The sequence below is a fragment of the Drosophila ficusphila genome, unplaced genomic scaffold (genome assembly GCF_018152265.1).
Source record: "Drosophila ficusphila isolate 14025-0441.05 unplaced genomic scaffold, ASM1815226v1 contig_543, whole genome shotgun sequence".
In the NCBI taxonomy this organism is placed as follows: Eukaryota; Metazoa; Arthropoda; class Insecta; order Diptera; family Drosophilidae; genus Drosophila; species Drosophila ficusphila.
The window spans coordinates 11,076-20,000 of record NW_025064469.1 but is presented as its reverse complement, the minus strand read 5'-3'; the positions used below and the strand labels follow the sequence as shown (position 1 = coordinate 20,000).

Sequence of the window (8,925 nt, the reverse complement as noted above, 5' to 3'; positions counted from 1 at the left end):
TAACCATGAGACCGATAGTAAACAAGTACCGTGAGGGAAAGTTGAAAAGAACTCTGAATAGAGAGTTAAATAGTACGTGAAACTGCTTAGAGGTTAAGCCCGATGAACCTGAATATCCATTATGGAAAATTCATCATTAAAATTGTAATATTTAAACAATATTATGATAATAGTGTGCATTTTTTCCATATAAGGACATTGTAATCTATTAGCATACAAAATTTATCATAAAATATGGCTTATAGTTTATTTAAATTAAAATGCTTGCGTTTTAACACAAAATAAATGTCATTAATTTGATAAAGTGCTGATAGATTTATATGATTACAGTGCGTTAATTTTTCGGAATTATATAATGGCATAATTATCAATGATTTTTGTGTTTATTATATGCACTTGTATGATTAACAATGCGAAAGATTCAGGATACCTTCGGGACCCGTCTTGAAACACGGACCAAGGAGTCTAACATATGTGCAAGTTATTGGGATATAAACCTAATAGCGTAATTAACTTGACTAATAATGGGATTAGTTTTTTAACTATTTATAGTTAATTAACACAATCCCGGGGCGTTCTATATAGTTATGTATAATGATATTTATATTATTTATGCCTCTAACTGGAACGTACCTTGAGCATATATGCTGTGACCCGAAAGATGGTGAACTATACTTGATCAGGTTGAAGTCAGGGGAAACCCTGATGGAAGACCGAAACAGTTCTGACGTGCAAATCGATTGTCAGAATTGAGTATAGGGGCGAAAGACCAATCGAACCATCTAGTAGCTGGTTCCTTCCGAAGTTTCCCTCAGGATAGCTGGTGCATTTTAATATTATATAAAATAATCTTATCTGGTAAAGCGAATGATTAGAGGCCTTAGGGTCGAAACGATCTTAACCTATTCTCAAACTTTAAATGGGTAAGAACCTTAACTTTCTTGATATGAAGTTTAAGGTTATGATATAATGTGCCCAGTGGGCCACTTTTGGTAAGCAGAACTGGCGCTGTGGGATGAACCAAACGTAATGTTACGGTGCCCAAATTAACAACTCATGCAGATACCATGAAAGGCGTTGGTTGCTTAAAACAGCAGGACGGTGATCATGGAAGTCGAAATCCGCTAAGGAGTGTGTAACAACTCACCTGCCGAAGCAACTAGCCCTTAAAATGGATGGCGCTTAAGTTGTATACCTATACATTACCGCTAAAGTAGATGATTTATATTACTTGTAATATAAATTTTGAAACTTTAGTGAGTAGGAAGGTACAATGGTATGCGTAGAAGTGTTTGGCGTAAGCCTGCATGGAGCTGCCATTGGTACAGATCTTGGTGGTAGTAGCAAATAATCGAATGAGACCTTGGAGGACTGAAGTGGAGAAGGGTTTCGTGTGAACAGTGGTTGATCACGAGTTAGTCGGTCCTAAGTTCAAGGCGAAAGCCGAAAATTTTCAAGTAAAAAACTAATGACTAAATAAATATATATACAAGCCAAAAATAATATACTTGAATAATTTTGAACGAAAGGGAATACGGTTCCAATTCCGTAACCTGTTGAGTATCCGTTTGTTATTAAATATGGGCCTCGTGCTCATCCTGGCAACAGGAACGACCATAAAGAAGCCGTCGAGAGATATCGGAAGAGTTTTCTTTTCTGTTTTATAGCCGTACTACCATGGAAGTCTTTCGCAGAGAGATATGGTAGATGGGCTAGAAGAGCATGACATATACTGTTGTGTCGATATTTTCTCCTCGGACCTTGAAAATTTATGGTGGGGACACGCAAACTTCTCAACAGGCCGTACCAATATCCGCAGCTGGTCTCCAAGGTGAAGAGTCTCTAGTCGATAGAATAATGTAGGTAAGGGAAGTCGGCAAATTAGATCCGTAACTTCGGGATAAGGATTGGCTCTGAAGATTGAGATAGTCGGGCTTGATTGGGAAACAATAACATGGTTTATGTGCTCGTTCTGGGTAAATAGAGTGTCTATCATTTATGGTGGTTACTTGTTCCCCGGATAGTTTAGTTACGTAGCCAATTGTGGAACTTTCTTGCTAAAATTTTTAAGAATACTAATTGGCTCAAACCGATTAGTTCTTATTAATTATAACGATTATCAATTAACAATCAATTCAGAACTGGCACGGACTTGGGGAATCCGACTGTCTAATTAAAACAAAGCATTGTGATGGCCCTAGCGGGTGTTGACACAATGTGATTTCTGCCCAGTGCTCTGAATGTCAAAGTGAAGAAATTCAAGTAAGCGCGGGTCAACGGCGGGAGTAACTATGACTCTCTTAAGGAGGATGGAGATCTTAACCAGTGACCCTGGTGGCTCCAGGGTTTGATGGAATATGCAGAAGTGGTGTAATCCCGTATCTCGTCAGTCATAGGAAGTCAAACCAAGTCGTCTCGAAACCTCCTCGTGGTATCCTCCGGGTGCTAGACAGTTTACTGACTAGTAGCTAATTCGAGACGGCGAATGGTTCTTTGGGGTTACCAGCCCCTTAGAACTTTTCCATGTTGGTGCAACTAATAGAAACGAGCCTCGGAGACCTAACACTTCTGTGGTACTTAACCTGGAAGCCCAACATGACCATAGTGCAGGAATCGACCCATTGGTTAGGGTCACCTGTACGATATGTGAAAGAATCTTTAGCTCTAAAAGAGGGCTTGGTGTTCACATGTCACGTATGCACAAAGACGAGTTTGATCAACTTCGTCGGCGTGTAGACGTAAACCTAAGATGGAGTGAGGAAGAGAAGTGGATGATGGCGAGAAAGGAGTTTGAGCTTGCAGCAAGTGGTATCTTACGGCATCCAAATAAGCAACTAGCGGACTTTTTTACACACCGCAGCGTCGAAGGAATAAAGAAAATTCGACAGAGGGGTGACTATAAGGCAAAAATGGAGCAGATAAGAGGGCAATCTGCTCCCACCCCAGAAGTTGCAGAATTAAGAACCACACAGCGCCGCCCTAGTTATAGCGAGCAAGAACACCGAGTATCGCCATCGGAAGCATCCCGAATTATTCCATCTGTACAGTCTGGCGAAATCATGCGGAAACTACGGGGCTACCGCCCCGTAGTATGTAATCCCCTGTGGAGAGCCGAGGTCCTTCAATCTATCATCGATAGGGCGGAGGATCTTGGACCGGAAACCACTCTCCAATGTTTGTCCAACTACCTCCTGGAAATTTTTCCGGCACAGAATGCACCCCACATTCTGACGAGGCCTCCCCGGAGGCCCCGAAATAGGAGGGAAAGTAGAAGGCAGCAGTACGCAATGGTGCAGCGTAACTGGGACAAACATAAGGGGAGATGCATAAAATCCTTGCTTGATGGAGCTGATGAGTCGGTAATGCCAAACAGAGAAATTATGGAACCCTACTGGAGAGAAGTGATGACCCAACCCAGCCCAAGCTCTTGCGAGAACACACGGTTCCACATGGAACACGCGCTTGAGAGGGTTTGGTCCCCTATTAATGAACGGGACTTAAGGGTAAACAAGGTGCCATTATCTTCATCTCCGGGGCCTGACGGGATATCTCCAAAAACTGCCAGGAGTATTCCAACGGGTATTATGCTTCGCATAATGAACCTTATTCTCTGGTGCGGCAATCTACCACAACCATCACGACTGGCCAGAACCATCTTCATCCCGAAGATGGCGACGGCAACTCGTCCGCAAGACTTTCGTCCCATTTCGGTCCCCTCGGTCTTGGTTAGGCAACTAAATGCTATTCTAGCAACCCGATTGACCTCATCAATCAATTGGGACCCGCGTCAGCGGGGGTTCCTGCCTACCGATGGGTGTGCCGATAATGCGACGATAGTCGACTTAATTCTGAGGGAAAGCCATAAACGTTGGAAATCATGCTACATCGCGACACTAGATGTTAGCAAGGCATTTGATTCTGTATCTCATGCCGCAATCAAAAACACCTTGATTGCATATGGCCTACCAAAGGATTTCGTCGACTACGTACAGAGATCGTACGAGGTCGGGGGCACCACACTCAATGGGGAGGGCTGGATATCAGATGTGATCAGACCTGCGCGAGGTGTTAAGCAAGGGGATCCTCTGTCTCCAGTTCTATTCAACTTGATCATGGATCGGTTGCTTAGATCCCTACCCAAAGAGATTGGTGCCAAAGTCGGAAATGCCATGATAAACGCGGCAGCATTCGCTGATGATCTGGTCCTTTTTGCGGAAACTCCGATGGGCCTTCAAAAATTGTTGGACAAAACAGTTGACTTTTTGTCTTCTGTGGGACTCGACCTAAATGCTAACAAGTGTTTCACTGTTAGCATAAAGGGACAGCCGAAACAAAAGTGTAGTGTTGTAACGCAACACAGCTTTCGTGTAGGCTCGCGAGAATGTCCTTCAATGAAGCGCACCGACGAGTGGAAGTATTTAGGTATCCGGTTCACAGCGGAGGGGAGGGCCCGGTACAATCCAGCGGAAGACTTCGGTCCGAAGCTGTTGAGATTGACACGGGCCCCCCTGAAGCCACAACAGAAGTTATTTGCCCTTAGGACTGTCCTTATCCCACAACTCTATCACAAGCTGACCCTTGGGAGTGTGACGATAGGCGTTCTAAGAAAATCTGACAAATTGGTACGATTCTATATCCGGAAATGGTTAGATCTTCCGGCGGATGTGCCAGTATCCTTCTTCCACGCCCCCCATAATTCTGGGGGACTCGGGATCCCATCATTAAGATGGATAGCTCCAATGCTTCGTTTAAAACGATTGAGCAGCATTAAGTGGCCCCACCTCGAACAATCCGAGGCGGCCAGCTGTTTCATGGACGACGAAATGCGGCGGGCCCGGGTTAGATTACTAGCGGGAGGTACGGAACTGCTTTCACGTTCGGACATAGAGTCGTACTGGGCAAATAGGTTGTACATGTCTGTTGATGGCAGCGGTCTCCGTGAAGCTGGTAAATTCCACCAGCAACATGGATGGGTAAGTCAACCCACGCGTTTACTAACAGGAAAGGAATATTTGAACGGAATCAAGTTGCGGATAAATGCCCTACCTTCAAAGTCTCGTACTACGAGGGGACGGCACGAATTGGATAGACTGTGTCGTGCAGGATGTGATGCTTCCGAAACAACAAACCACATCTTGCAGAAATGTTACCGTACGCATGGAAGGCGGGTAGCTAGACACAACAGCGTAGTAAATTCAATCAAGTTGGGACTTGAGAGAAAAGGCTGCGTTGTTCATGTCGAACCAAGTCTGCAATGCGAATCCGGCTTGAATAAACCTGACCTGGTGGCTATCCGACAAAATCACATTTATGTGATAGACGCTCAGGTTGTGACAGACGGACACTCGATCGACGATGCGCACAAACGCAAAGTCGAGAGATACGACAGACCGGACATACGTACTGAATTGCGGCGACAATACGGAGGGACATGTGACATCGAGTTCCACTCCGCAACACTAAACTGGAGGGGGATCTGGAGTAGTCAGTCCGTAAAACGATTGATTGCAAAGGACCTCCTAGCTACTGGTGATAGTAATATCATCAGTATCAGGGCAGTGAAAGGAGGCATTTATTGCTTTAGACATTTTATGTATTGGAGCGGTTACTCTGGCGGTGCGGGTTGATGAAAGCACTGTGGTTATGCAAAATTGCCTGCTACCTTGGCACAACATCCAAAAAAGGTATAAACATCGCAAGTTGTCATATGAGGAGGGTTTTAGTACGTAGGCGCTGTAGAACTTCGGTTCTGATAGAACAGTGAATCGTGCATGCTATGAACTCTAATAAGAGATTAGTAGTATCTTTCGAAGATTTCCCTTCCTTAGCGATCAAAAAAAAAAAAAAAAAAAAAAAATAGCCAAATGCCTCGTCATCTAATTAGTGACGCGCATGAATGGATTAACGAGATTCCTACTGTCCCTATCTACTATCTAGCGAAACCACAGCCAAGGGAACGGGCTTGGAATAATTAGCGGGGAAAGAAGACCCTTTTGAGCTTGACTCTAATCTGGCAGTGTAAGGAGACATAAGAGGTGTAGAATAAGTGGGAGATATTAGGCTTCGGTTTGATATCGCCAATGAAATACCACTACTCTTATTGTTTCCTTACTTACTTGATTAAATGGAACGTGTATCATTTCCTAGCCATTATACGGATATATTTATTATATCTTATGGTATTGGGTTTTGATGCAAGCTTCTTGATCAAAGTATCACGAGTTTGTTATATAATCGCAAACAAATTCTTTAATAAAACGATGCATTTATGTATTTTTGATTTGAAAATTTGGTATAACTCCAATTACTCAGGTATGATCCAATTCAAGGACATTGCCAGGTAGGGAGTTTGACTGGGGCGGTACATCTCTCAAATAATAACGGAGGTGTCCCAAGGCCAGCTCAGTGCGGACAGAAACCACACATAGAGCAAAAGGGCAAATGCTGACTTGATCTCGGTGTTCAGTACACACAGGGACAGCAAAAGCTCGGCCTATCGATCCTTTTGGTTTAAAGAGTTTTTAACAAGAGGTGTCAGAAAAGTTACCATAGGGATAACTGGCTTGTGGCGGCCAAGCGTTCATAGCGACGTCGCTTTTTGATCCTTCGATGTCGGCTCTTCCTATCATTGTGAAGCAAAATTCACCAAGCGTTGGATTGTTCACCCATGCAAGGGAACGTGAGCTGGGTTTAGACCGTCGTGAGACAGGTTAGTTTTACCCTACTAATGACAAAACGTTGTTGCGACAGCATTCCTGCGTAGTACGAGAGGAACCGCAGGTACGGACCAATGGCACAATACTTGTTCGAGCGAACAGTGGTATGACGCTACGTCCGTTGGATTATGCCTGAACGCCTCTAAGGTCGTATCCGTGCTGGACTGCAATGATAAATAAGGGGCAATTTGCATTGTATGGCTTCTAAACCATTTAAAGTTTATAATTCATTTTATAAACGACAATGGATGTGATGCCAATGTAATTTGTAACATAGTAAATTGGGAGGATCTTCGATCACCTGATGCCGCGCTAGTTACATATAAAAACATTATTTAATACAATGACAAAGCCTAGAATCAATTGTAAACGACTTTTGTAACAGGCAAGGTGTTGTAAGTGGTTGAGCAGCTGCCATACTGCGATCCACTGAAGCTTATCCTTTGCTTGATGATTCGATATTTAATAAAATAACGAAATGGAAAGAATATTATAATTATTAAATTTATTTTGATAATTATAATTTTGGATTTTTGGGGAATCCAAAGAAAAAGGTAGCCAAAAAGTACTCGTCATATTATTAGTGACGCATATAAGATCATGTCAAAGTAAAAGAAACAAAGTAATGTTTGAGATTAACTATGAATCCACTTTTACGGTAGCCAAATGTCCCGTCATATTATTAGTGACGCATATAAGATCATGTCAAAGTAAAAGAAACAAAGTAATGTTTGAGATTAACTATGAATCCACTTTTACGGTAGCCAAATGTTCCGTCATATTATTAGTGACGCATATAAGATCATGTCAAAGTAAAAGAAACAAAGTAATGTTTGAGATTAACTATGAATCCACTTTTACGGTAGCCAAATGTTCCGTCATATTATTAGTGACGCATATAAGATCATGTCAAAGTAAAAGAAACAAAGTAATGTTTGAGATTAACTATGAATCCACTTTTACGGTAGCCAAATGTCCCGTCATATTATTAGTGACGCATATAAGATCATGTCAAAGTAAAAGAAACAAAGTAATGTTTGAGATTAACTATGAATCCACTTTTACCGTAGCCAAATATTCCGTCATATTATTAGTGACGCATATAAGATCATGTCAAAGTAAAAGAAACAAAGTAATGTTTGAGATTAACTATGAATCCACTTTTACGGTAGCCAAATGTTCCGTCATATTATTAGTGACGCATATAAGATCATGTCAAAGTAAAAGAAACAAAGTAATGTTTGAGATTAACTATGAATCCACTTTTACGGTAGCCAAATGTTCCGTCATATTATTAGTGACGCATATAAGATCATGTCAAAGTAAAAGAAACAAAGTAATGTTTGAGATTAACTATGAATCCACTTTTACGGTAGCCAAATGTTCCGTCATATTATTAGTGACGCATATAAGATCATGTCAAAGTAAAAGAAACAAAGTAATGTTTGAGATTAACTATGAATCCACTTTTACGGTAGCCAAATGTTCCGTCATATTATTAGTGACGCATATAAGATCATGTCAAAGTAAAAGAAACAAAGTAATGTTTGAGATTAACTATGAATCCACTTTTACGGTAGCCAAATGTCCCGTCATATTATTAGTGACGCATATAAGATCATGTCAAAGTAAAAGAAACAAAGTAATGTTTGAGATTAACTATGAATCCACTTTTACGGTAGCCAAATGTCCCGTCATATTATTAGTGACGCATATAAGATCATGTCAAAGTAAAAGAAACAAAGTAATGTTTGAGATTAACTATGAATCCACTTTTACCGTAGCCAAATATTCCGTCATATTATTAGTGACGCATATAAGATCATGTCAAAGTAAAAGAAACAAAGTAATGTTTGAGATTAACTATGAATCCACTTTTACGGTAGCCAAATGTCCCGTCATATTATTAGTGACGCATATAAGATCATGTCAAAGTAAAAGAAACAAAGTAATGTTTGAGATTAACTATGAATCCACTTTTACCGTAGCCAAATGTTCCGTCATATTATTAGTGACGCATATAAGATCATGTCAAAGTAAAAGAAACAAAGTAATGTTTGAGATTAACTATGAATCCACTTTTACGGTAGCCAAATGTTCCGTCATATTATTAGTGACGCATATAAGATCATGTCAAAGTAAAAGAAACAAAGTAATGTTTGAGATTAACTATGAATCCACTTTTACGGTAGCCAAATGTCCCGTCATA

The 8,925-nt window shown here is 41.2% G+C and overlaps 1 pseudogene; it reads left to right on the top strand.

Annotated features, from left to right (window-relative positions):
- The window catches only part of LOC122320457, a 7,513-nt pseudogene extending 338 nt beyond the window's left edge, over positions 1–7,175 (top strand).
- Positions 7,176–8,925: the final 1,750 nt, after the last annotated feature.